The sequence below is a fragment of the Colobus angolensis genome, unplaced genomic scaffold, assembly GCF_000951035.1.
Source record: "Colobus angolensis palliatus isolate OR3802 unplaced genomic scaffold, Cang.pa_1.0 Scaffold58, whole genome shotgun sequence".
NCBI lineage: Eukaryota > Metazoa > Chordata > Mammalia > Primates > Cercopithecidae > Colobus > Colobus angolensis.
Window position 1 is genome coordinate 12,717,122 of NW_012119376.1, and position 13,070 is coordinate 12,730,191.

A 13,070-nucleotide genomic window follows, 5' to 3' on the forward strand; every position below is an offset into this window, starting at 1 on the left:
AAAAAACTGTATTTGAACATTGGTCTTTCTTGGAAGTGAGCTAATTATATCAAATAAGTATTACAAATCTTTTATGCAGAAGAAATAAAAACTACAGGTAACAAACATATCAGAACTATCATAAAATTTACTTACAAGAAGGCTGCTCTTGTTACCACTTTTATTACAATACATATCACTTATTTAGCTCTGTTGAAAATTTCCAAAGATTTTATTTGTTTGCTCTTTTAGTTTTTTACCTAAACAATGCATTTTGATTCTCTTGTGGTTTGAATAATGTCTCCTCAAAATTTACATGTTGAAGTACCTCAGAATGTGATTGTATTTGGAGACAGGGTCTTTAAAGAGGTAACGTAAGGTCATTAGGATGGACCCTAATTCAATATGACTGGTGTTCATAAAAGAAGAGGTGAGTAGGGCACAACAGGCACAACGGGAGACCATATGAAGACACAAAGGAAAGACAACTCTTTACAAGCTAAGGAGAGAGGCCCTCAGAAGAAACCAACCCTGCCAACACCTTAATCTTGGGTTTCCAGCCTCCAAAACTGTGAGAAATACATTTCTGTTGTTTAAGTCACCCAGTTCATGGTACTTTGTTAGGCAACAAATCAAAGACCATTCCTGTTCCTCTCTCCACCACTACTGTTTTCTACCATAATCTGAAGCTTCAACAAAAGGCTTACCTGGTAAGAATATTCAGCTGGTCTGGGTCCCCAAGACTCCAACAGACACTCTTAGAGAAGGATTGCTGATGGATTGATAGTGAAACCATTAGATCATTGAATTCCTCTGGAATTAGAAAATCAGAGTCCCATTTTAAGAAATTAGGTATTTAATCTAGCATTATGTCTTCTATTTTAGTAACAGCAGAATCTCTTGACATTACACAATTCAGTGAAACAAAGAACATCATTTAAGCCAAAACATCTCGCAAAGTGACTAATAGACTCTGAGCACTAATATCATAGTACTGTGATGATGGACAATGACATAGCACCAATAGCAGCCATGCACTGTGCAAAGCATGTCTTTCTGCACAGGATAGCAAGGCACTTGCAGCAGTGATCTATGCCAGCAAAACATCATTTTGAGACAAACATTTTTGTGGCAGATGTTTTTCCTAAAAGGTACTATATCATCCAAGAAATATTTGAGTAAAATCCCTTGTGCTTTTGGGTGACATTAACTGATATTTGCTTTTTTTCAAGACCTAATAGAAAATAAGAAAACCCATAATGTATTTAGAAACAGAAATCCACAGAGCAAGTCTCCATACTCTCATATAATTTCAATGTAAAACAGAAAACATATTGATGTGTTGGTGATAGGCTTGAATTATTAAAAACTTCAAAAGAATTCTAAATGTTTCTTTTCTGCTCAACATTGACAACTATGGTAGGTCTCCCTTGTGGTGTAATGAATTGCCCCCAAACTAATATCTTAAAACAACAAAGATATATTACCTTATAGAGTTTCTGAGGGTCAGGATCCGGGACTGGCTTAGTGGAGCTGTTCTGAATCAGGGCCTTTGTAAAGTTGTAGTTAACTTGTCCCCAGGGCTGCCATCATCTCAAGGCTCGGGTAGGGCTGGAGAAAATCTGTTTCTCAGCTCACTCACGGTTGTTGCCAGGCCTCCATTCTGTAGGATGCTAGAAAAACTTTCATAAAATGTCATCTGGCTTCTCCTAGAGCAATGATACTGAGAGAGAAAGCACATGAGAGAAAGAACGAGGGAACTCGGATGTAAGCCACAGTCTTTGAAAACCTAATCACAGAAGTGGCATCTCTTCTTTCACATGATACTGGTCACATGGACCAACAATGGCACAATGTGGAGAGAACAAACAGAGTTGAGAATATCAGGAGGTGGGGCTTCATGGGGGCCATTTTGGATGCTATCACAGTGAATATATGTATTTATATTTACATATGTATATATTGCAATGTAATTTTAAAAATAGGATAGTTTTCCTTTTCTTTTTGCTATATGTGATATGTATTTCAAAATACACTCCCAATAGTCACATCTATTAGAAAAGTACTACACTAAAAAACTTTCTATATGTTGTATAATTAAATTAAATAATGTAATAATCTCTACTTTTGGTCAATAGTAAATTTAACTGTTTGCCTTAACTACAGTTTGTGGCAAAACCATCTCCTTTTAATATACACAAAGGACTTTTTTTTTTTTTTTTTGAGACAGAGTTTCACTCTTGTTGCCCAGGCTGGAATGCAATGGCACGATCTCAGCTCACTGCAACCTCCATCTCCTGGGTTCAAGCGATTCTCCTGCCCCAGCCTCCCAAGTAGCTGGGATTACAGGCTGGGATTATAAGCGTGCTCCACCATGCCTGGCTAATTTTGTATTTTTAGTAGAGATGGGGTTTCTCCATGTTGGTCAGGCTGGTCTCAAAATCCGATCTCAGGTGATCCACCTGTCTAGGCCTCCCAAAGTGCTGGGATTACAGGCATGAGCCACCATGCTCAGCCCATGGGAGTTTTGCATTCATTTTTCTGAAGCTTACTTTGTAGGGGAACATACATTAAAAAGTAACATAAAATAAACAGCAAAAGTTCCAGAATTATTAATTCATGAAGTGCAACCACTAGGAAAAAGGGTCTTAAAAACATTTCTCTCTTTACTTAATTGATTCTTTGAAGAAACCAATATTCTTTTTCCTAATAATCTATTTTATATACAATATATATCAAAAGTATATAAATATATATGTATATAACAAAAGTGAAAGAAACTGACTCTTAATCACAATGCTCTGAATATCAAGAGGAATACTCAAAAAGTCAACTAGAAAATCAAGTCAACATCAAAAGCTGTTCTGAAACACATCACTTTGATTTTATACTGAAAGCTGATACCTCGAATTTCCTCTGCTTCGCTGTCCTGAGGTTGTACTGGGCGTGTTCCAAATGTATCACTTTTATTTTTATTTTTTATTAAAAAAAATAATTTCAAGGGTTATTTTAGATTCAGGGGGTACGTGTGCAGGTTTGTTACATGGGTATATTAGGTAATGCTGAGGTTTGGGGCACAAATGATCCTGTCACCCAGGTGATAAGCGTAACACCCAATAGGTAGTTTTCAGCCCTTTCCCTCTCCCTGTTTCCCAGCTGTAGTAGCCCCCAGTGTCTGTTGTTGCCATCTTTATGTATACCAAATGTTTAGCTTCCCTTTAAAAGTGAGAATATGCAGTATTTGATTTTCTGTTCCTGCCTTACCTTGCTTAGGATAATGACCTCCCGCTGCATCCATGTTGCTGCAAAATATATGATTTTGTTCTTTTTATGGCTGTGTAGCATTCTATGGTATATATGTACCATATTTTCTTTATCTAACCCATCACTGATGGGCAACTATGTTGATTCCATGTCTTTGCTATTGTGAATAGTGCTATCATGAACATACGAGCGCACATGTCTTTTAACAATTTCTTCTCCTTTGGGTATATAGTTAGTAATGCGGTTGCTGGATCAGATGGTAGTTCTGTTTTGAATTCTTTGAGAAATCTCCAAACTGCTTTCCACAGTGGCTGAACTAATTTACATTCCCACCAACAGTACAGAGCTCCCTTTTCTCCATAGCCCCAACAGCAGCTGTTATTTTTGACTTTTTAAATAATAGCTATTCTGACTGGTATGAGATGGTATCTCATTGTGGTTTTGATTTGCATTTCTCTGATAATGAGTGATGTTGAGCATTTGTTCATATCTTTCTTGACTGCTTGCATGTCTTCTTTTGAGAAGGATCTGTTCATGTCCTTTGCTCATTTTTAATGGAATTTTTTTTTTTCTGTTGATTCAAGTTCCTTATACATTCTGGATATTAACTTTTATTAGATCTTTGGTCAGATGCAGTTTGCAGGTACTGTCTCCCATTCTGTAGGTCGTCTGTTCACTCCGCTGATAGTTTCTTTTGCTGTGCAGAAGCTCATTAGTTTAATTAGGTTCCACCTGTCAATTTTCTTTTTTGTTGCAATTGCTTTTAAGGTCTTAGCCATAAATTATTTTCTAAGGCTGATGCCTAGAATGGCATTTCCTACATTTTCATCTAGATCCTTGTAGTTCCCAGGTCTTATGTTTAAATCTTTAATCAGATTAGCACTATTACAGATTAGCGCTATTCCTACCAAACTATCGAGGTTATTTTTCACAGAATTAGAAAAACTATTTTATAATTATTGTGAACCAGAAAAGAACCCCCAGAGCCAAAGCAAAATCGTAAGCAAAAAACAAAACAAACACACAAAAACCAACAAAGGCAGCAGCATCACGTTACCCAACTTCAAACTACAGTAAGTCCACAGTAACCAAAACATCATAGTACTGATACAAAAACAGACACACAGACCAATGGGACAGAATAGAGAACTCAGAAATAAAGCTGCACACTGATATAGTTTGTATATTTGTCCCCACTCAAATCTCACGCTGAATTGTAATACCCAGCGCTGGAGGTGGGGGCCTGGTGGGAGGCATTTGGGTCATGGGGATGCAGCTTTCACAGCTTGGTGCTTCTTGGCGATAGTGAGCTCTCACAAGATCTGGTCATTTAAAAGTGTGTGGCAGTCCCCCTACTCTCCCTTGCTCCTGCTTTTGCCATGTGAAGCGCCTGCTCCTGCTTCGTCTTCTGCCACGAGTAAAATCTTCCCAAGGCCTCCCCAGAAGCAGATGCTGGCACTGTACTTCCTGTACAGTCTGCAGAACCATGAGCCAATAAAACCTCTTTTCATGTAAATTACCCAGTCTCTGGCACTTCTTTATAGTAATGCCAAGAACAGTCTAATACACACACCTAGAACCATATAATTTTTGACCAAGTAGACAAAAATAAGCAATAGGGAAAGGACTCTCTATTCAGTAAATGGTGCTGGGATAACTGGCTAGCCATATGCAGAAGAATGAAACTGGACCCCGACCTTTCACCATAATTTTTGTTTTTGACAAGATAGTAAAATTCTTAGATGAGGAGAGTATCCTACACTTACAATAATACTTAGGCAGCATGCTCTAGTGTGCAATGGAATTATTGTTTAAGTACAGAAAATGCAAAAACAAATCTATGTTCTAATAACATTCTTACCTATTTGGGGTTTGTGTAATTTAAATGAAACCTAGTAGATAAAAATGCTAAGTAAATATGGGACCTAGTAAATCTAAATATCTGTAGCACTTCAAATATGACGATAATGATAACCCAATCTTAAAATACGAGGAAAACACATATAAATCAATAGTGCTGTATTATAGTGCTGTTACTGTGTATACCATTTTTATCATGGCAAATTGTAGATTAAACATAAAGAAAAGCTGTACCCTTAAAAATTGAAATCTACTGTGTTTTCTTTCTTTCTTTCTCTTTCTTTCTTTCTTTCTTTCTTTCTCTCTCTCTCTTTCTTTTTCTTTTTTCTTTTTTTTTTGAGATGGAGTCTTGCTCTATCTCCCAGGCTGGAGTGCAATGGCAGTGTCTTGGTTCACTGCAACCTGCACCTCCTGGGTTCAAACAAGTCTCCCACCTCAGCCTCCTGAGCAGCTGGGCCTACAGGCGCCCAACACCACACCCAGCTAATTTTTTGTGTTTTTAGTAGAGACGGGGTTTCACCATGTTAGCTAGGATGCTCTCGATCTCCTGACTTTGTGATCCGCCTGCCTTGGCCTCCCAAAGTGTTGGGATTACAGGCATGAACCACCGTGCCCAGCAGAGATCTACTACTTATCCAGAGTTCTTAGTGAATCCAAGGAGAGGGTCATGGAAAAGTAACAAGGTCTAACGTGAAACAATGATGAGAGGGAAGTAGTAAAGAAAAGGGGAGAGGAGAACTAATGAGAGTTCTCCATAATACAATAAAAATCTGGCACTTTCAAATACTAAATACGAAGTTTCTTAAATTGGCAAGGCAGAGGAACATGTGCACACACAGATATACATGTACTGATGGCCACACACACAGGCCAAAGCATGTTTGGAGAACCACATTTGGACACAGATGCAGACTAAAATGTGAGTCAGCTGTGTTTCTACTTCTAGAAAAGTGCTATGACAGAGGCTGGGAGCGGTGGCTCACGTCTGTAATCTCAACACTTTGGTAGGCTGAGGTGGGCAGATCACAAGGTCAGGAAATTGAGACCATCCTGGCTAACATGGTGAAAACCCGTCTCTACTAAAAATACAAAAAACTTAGCTGGGCGTGGTGGTGGGTGCCTGTAGTCCCATCTCCTCGAGAGGCTGAGGCAGGAGAATGGTGTGAACCCGAGAGGTGGAGCTTGCAGTGTCACACTCCAGCCTGGGCGACAGAGCGAGCCTCCATCTCAAAAAAAAAAAAAAAAAAAGAAGGAAAAGTGCTATGACAGAAAGGTTTGCTTGGGTGTGGTGCTATCAGACAGGAAACAGACTATATATCCCTTCAAAAGGCAGCCTTCAAAAATGCCCTCATATAGGGAAAAGCATCTGGCTTGTGGTAGAGGGTTGACTTCTGCTCAACAGTGATGTCCAGGTGATAATCTCATTCTCCTCCAGCATCCAGGCATCTCAGGAGTATCTGTCAGTTGTAGTTTTTTTCTATTCATAGCTCAGTACAGTTGACCCTTGAGCAACGCAGGTTTGAACTGCACACATCCACTTATATGTAGATTTTTTCAATAAATATATTGAAAAATATTTTGGAGATCTGTGACAATTTGAAAAATCTTGCAGACAAACCACATAGCCTAGAAATATTGAAAAAATTAAGAAAAAAGATAAGTCATGAACGCATACAATATATGTTATCATTTTATTTTATCATTTATTGCTATAAAATATATACAAATATATAAAGGCAAAATTTATCAGAATACACATGCACTTACAGACCGTACATAATCCCATTTGCAATGAAGAGAAATGTAAGATGCAGTATTAAGTCATTGTAAAGATTTTATGTGTAAAGATGCAGTATTAAGTCATTACCACATAAAATTTACTGTAGTATTACGTATTGTACTACTGTGAAAATGTTCTTGCCCCTTCCTGTTGCTACTGTGGTGAGCTCAAGTGTTGCAAGACTCTGCTTCATGCCCTGTGACAATAATCGTCTTTGCATGATCAGTTCCTCTTCAGTAAATTGGGGATTGCAGCAAAAAATGATTTTGGAGTTCTTGTGTATTTTTCATTGTGTTTAGTGCAATACCACAAACCTTGAGTAACACCATGGGACCCATAGGAAGTGCCACTAGTGATGGTGGAAATGCTTCCAAGAAGCAGAAAAAAGTCACAACATTATAAGAAAAAGTTGAATTGCCTGATATGGACCACAGATTGTGGTCTGCAGCTGCAGGTGTCCCCATTTCAGACAGACAATTGTATTTTCTATTTTTTATGGCTTTCTTAATACCATTTTTTCATTTAACTTACTTTATTGTAAGAATACAGCAAATAATACATATTGCATATACAATACATGTTAATCTATCATTTATGTTATTGGTAAGGCTTCTGGTCAACCATAGGCTATTCGTAGTTAAATCTGTGGGGAGTCAAAAATTAGATTTGGATTTTTAACTCTGTGACAGATGGGCACCCCTAATACCCACATTATTCAAGAGTCAACTGTACTTGTCAAATTTCCATAGTCAGGTGTGAAGACTTTGGAACTTTCCTAATCCTGGACTGTGGTTTCAATTTAACCTTAGAGAATTTGGCCTTATTGGAGTTGTTCATTCTTCGGGCACAGATGCTAGAGAGAGGAAGATTTCTCTGGTCTGGCTCATACCCCACAAAAACTTCAATAATTGCAGGATCAACAGGACACCATGTCTGGTGGTTTGCAGACAAGAACACACTGGACTAATAAGGCTTTCTTGCAGTTCTGAGACAGGACACTGGGATGAGTGGAGCCCAGGTGCCAGGACCGGGATAGAAGGGCCAGCCGAGCAGCTGACGGGAGTTCAGGAATGTGGTCTATGATCATGATAACCCAGTGTGAACCTTCATGAGGAAAGGTTTTGTCCCAGAAGGTGGGACCAGAGAATGCTCAGTGGGGTACCATTAGTCTGACTCTCTTCATCCAGCTTTTGGTCCTTTTCTTTGTTCTTTACTAAATGCATCTTCGTGATGACAGGAGAGCTTCAAAGCATTCTCCAACAGAGACTTAGGGAGCCAGCAGAGGTGAGGGAAAGGAGATAACGTGGGCATCAGCTCAGGACATTTTCTCCATCTCAACTCACTCTTTTTTGTTTATTTATCTTAAAAAATGCCAAACCTCCCCCAAAAATGCTGTGGTGTTTTCATCCTTCTTTTGCTAAAAGTATTCACTTTCAAGTTAATGGAGAAAACAGGGGAGAGGAAAAGTTTCTTTTATCTCTACAAATAGATTTGTATAAAAATTTAAAAAAATACAAAACACAGAACTTTGAGGTTCCTAGAGCGCTCAGTTTTTGGAGAGGGTTCCAGTTGCCCAAGTCCGTTGGTGTAGTGAAGGATGCTCTCACTGGTTCTAAACCCCTGGTCTTGCAAAATATTCAACATTGCAAAAAGGAAAGAAAAAGATCAATTGTGAAGTACAAAAATGGTCCCACAGTATTCCATGACCCCCTCGCCCTAACATTCTGGAGGCAAAGCAAGTTCCACCTTTCACACCCTCAAAAGGATGGCTGCTCTTTTCCCACGCTGGGCCAGCCCCTTAGTACCCTCCTCAGTGCCTTCTACCACACATGTGTACTGACCCTAACAAGAGTTATTGTGTTTGTTTTAAATATACTTGTAGTGTGTTTTAGTGTTGCTGAGGTATAACAATAACATGCACTTTTCAAGTACCTACTAAAACCAGGAACTTTCTCACACAAAACAATCCTGTTAAGCAAGCACTATTTATTTCATTTTAAAAGGATAATGCTTGATACATATACACAATAGAATACTATGCACCCATAATAAAGAACAAAATCATGTCCTATGCAGTAATATGGAAGGAGCTGGAAGCCATTATCCCAAGTGAATAAGAAGAGAAAACCAAATACCACATGTTCTCACTTATAAATAGGATCTAAATATCGGTTACTCATGGACATAAAGATGGGAACCACAGACACCAGGGATTACTGGAGGGGAGAGAAGGGAGTGGGCAAGGGTTGAAAAGCAAACTATTGGGTGCTATGCTCACCACTCAGGTGATGGGATCATTTGTACTGGAAACCTCAGCGTAACACAATATACCCCACGTCATAACCCTGCACATGTACTCCCTCAATCTAAAAAAAAAAGTTAAAACTGTTTACAAAATAATGCAAACTAAAGCACAACATTCAGAGTTACAGAGGCAGAGAGTTATGGTCCCCTACTTATAACATTTTGACTTACAAATTTTCAACTTACAATGAGGCAAAGGTCATATACATTTAGTAGAAAGTGTACTTCAAATTTTGAATTTTGATCTTTTCTTGGGCTAGCGATATGTGGTATGATATTCTCTCATGATGCTGGATAGTGGCAGCGAGCTGATCCGCAGCTCCCGGTCAGCCACGTGATCACAACAGTAAAACATTGATACCATACTCCACAGTGTATTCAATACATTACATGAGATATTCAACACTTTATTATAGGCTTTGTGTTAGACTATCTTTCCCAACTATTGGAACGTAGCCCAATAAACTGTAATATATGCATCTGTAATATGCATATATTCCAGGTTAGCCAATAAGTGGTTGAGCTGGTATAAAAGGTAATTGCAAGCCAATACCACCTGTTCCTTCAAGGACAAGGCTAACATAAATCTATACATTCCCTATCCTTTCCATGGATCTGAAGGCAATTTTACCTCTATCTTCTTGCCTTATTAATACTTTGTTTATAATGCTTTATAGTTTTTACAAGACATTTTAAACATACATTTTACATATTTCACAAGGTAGGCACATTTTTCTTCATTCTGCATTAGAGCAGAGTAGTTCCTAACTTATGTGTATCAAATCCTCAAACCAGAATAATTTAACTTCATGCTTACTGCTTTCTCTACCACTTTATGTTGCTAGTGTTTTCTTACTAGCAACTACCTGACTACCTGAATGCTACCCTGTGCTTCTTGAAGAGCTTACTGTCAAGCCTATTTAAGTTTTGGATATTGATTTGTTGCTTAACAATTATTAAAGCCAAATTTGTATTGCATCCTTACCTTTCTAAGAGAGGCATACCATATTCCTCAAAGTCAATCTTGTAGCTTTAATAGCACAGAACTTGATACAATGCAGTGTGAAGGTTAAGGTGAAAGTACACAATTAATATTTAAACATATATGTGGAACAGCCATCATAATGTGTCTGGAATTGGTGGGTTCTTGGTCTCCCTGACTTCAAGAATGAAGCCGCAGACCCTCGTGGTGAGTGGTACAGTTCTTAAAGATGGTATGTCCAGAGTTTGTTCCTTCAGGCATTCAGATGTGTCTGGAGCTTCTTTCTTCTGGTGGGTTCGTGGGCTCACTGACTGGAGTGAAGTTGCACACCTTTGTGGTGAGTGTTACAGGTTTTAAAGGCAGTGCATCTGGAATTGTTCATTCTTCCTGGTGGGTTTGTGGTTTCGTTAGCTTTAGGAGTGAAGCTGCACACCTTCACGGTGAGTGTCACAGCTCATAAACGCAGCGTGGACCCAAACACTGAGCAGCAGCAAGATTTATTGCAAAGAGTGAAACAACAGAGTTTGCGGAAGGAGACCCAGGCGGGTTGCCTCTGGCTCCCTGGTAGCCTGCTTTTATTCCCTTATCTGACTCCACCTACATCCTGATGATTGGTCTATTTTACAGAGAGCTGATTGGTCCATTTTACAGAGAACTGATTGGTCTATTTTGATAGCATGCTGATTGGTATATTTACAATCCTCTAGCTAGACATAAAAGTTCTCCAAGTCCCCACTAGGTTAGTTAGATACAGAGTACTAATTGGTGTATTTACAAACCTTGAGCTAGGCACAGAGTACTGATTGGTGTATTTACAATCCTTGAGCTAGACACAGAGTGCTGATTGGTGCATTTATGATCCCTTAGTTAGACATAAAAGTTCCCCAAGTCCCCACCAGACTCAGGAGCCCAGCTGGCTTCACCCAGTGGATTCCTCACCAGGGCTGCAGGCGAGCTGCCTGCCAGTCCTGCACTGTGCATGCACTGCTCAGCTCCTGGGTGGTTGATGGGGACCCAGCGCCATGGAGCAGGGGGCAGCACTCATTGGGAAGGCGCTGGCCACGTGAGCGCTCACGGCCACTTGAGAGCCCACTGCGAGGGGGTGGGGCTCGGATATGGCGGGCTGCAGGTCCCGAGCCCTGCCCCACAGGGAGGCAGCTGAGGACTGGCGAGAATTTGAGGGCAGCCCCGGCGGGCCGGCACTGCTCGGGGGACCTGGGACAACCGCTGCAGCTGCTGGCCTGGGTGCTTAGCCCCTCACTGCCCTGGGCCTGCAGCGCCTGCCGGTTGGCCACTCAGAGTGTGGGGCCCGCCCGCCGGCGTCTGACGGAACTCACCCTGGCCTTCCAGCACTCCGCGCAGCCCCCGTTCCCGTCCACTCGTCTCCCTCCACACCTCACCGCAAGCAGAGGGAGCAGGCTCTGGCCTCGGCCAGCACAGAGAGGGGCTTCCACAGTGCCTCGGCCAGCACAGAGAGGGGCTTCCACAGTGCAGTGGCGGGCTGAAGGGCCCCTCAAGCCCCTCCAGAGTGGACGCCGAGGTGGAGGAGGTGCTGAGAGTGAGGGCTGCTAGCACGTTGTCACTGCTCAATAATTAATCATATCTGTTGATGTGTGGAGAATAAGAATTTTCCTTGGGACATTGGGAGAAGACTGACAACATAGAGAATATTTCTGGCATGGAAAGTAAGTTTAAAGGAATCAATGAAAATATATAAACAGAAGAGTGAGCTCTTTTAATCTCGCTATTTTGAAATTCTGTTTGGTGGTCCAGTTATAGAAATACAGAAAAGGTGCTTATCAGCATGAAAAGCTATTTAATCATCCACACTTCCTGGAAACTTCGGACTCCTGCCAAAGCAAATAGGGCCCAGGTGTCACCATGGTAGCAGATTATCTGATAAATAGTTGATGTTTGGACAATATGCATTCTAGACATGTTGACTGGATAAACTTTGATTTGAGATATAAAAAATATTAGAATCAGAAATTCTGTTTTAATAGATTATGATGTTGATTTAATGAAGTTGGTTTTGAACCAGTTGACTTTTTTTCTTCCTGTTTTTGGTAAAATTTTGTTTTGCTCCATTAAATAGAACTAACCGAAGGTTTGTTATCTCAGTATTAGTAAAAATTAATTCAAAAGCCTGCTGTCATATGTACCTAGCTAGTACTAGAAAACTAGCTTTTGTGGAGATCAATTATAAAAGCATTGTGGTAAGAAAATAAAATCTGATAGCCTGACAATAACTTCCTAAATACACACATATAGTTTCATCTTACTGGAAATAAGTATGAGGAAATTATCTTCAGAAACTGCTGATAAAATGTTATACTATTTTTATAGATTAAGACAATTACAAATACTATTTTGAAAATGTTTTGAAATTAATGTTGCTATGTTGTCTCATCTGCTTAGCATTTAATTAATAATAGTCTACCCATTCATTCATAGACAGGTGTTAAGTAAAGTTCTCATTCATGTAGTAGCCTCATGTCATTTCCCTCTCTAGGTATTTTAAGGATCTGTGAGAGAAATCAGCAAAAGAGATGGGAAACCCTTTAAATTATTATTATTATTATTTTTTCTTTTTGAGACAGTGTCTGGCTTTGTCACCCAGGCTGAAGTGCAGTGGTGTGAACACTGCTCACTGCAGCCTCGACCTTCTGGGCTCAAGTGATCCTCACACCTTAGCCTCCCAACTAGCTAGGACTATAGGCATACACCACCACACACAGCTAGTTTTTGTATTTTTTATAGAGATGGGGTTTCCCCATGTTGCCCAGGCTGGTCTTGAACTCCTGGGCTCCAGCGATCCACTGGCCTTGGCCTCCCAAAGTGAAGGGATTACAAATGTAAGCCACCACACCTAGCCTGATTTAATTTTTTTTTTTTTTTTTT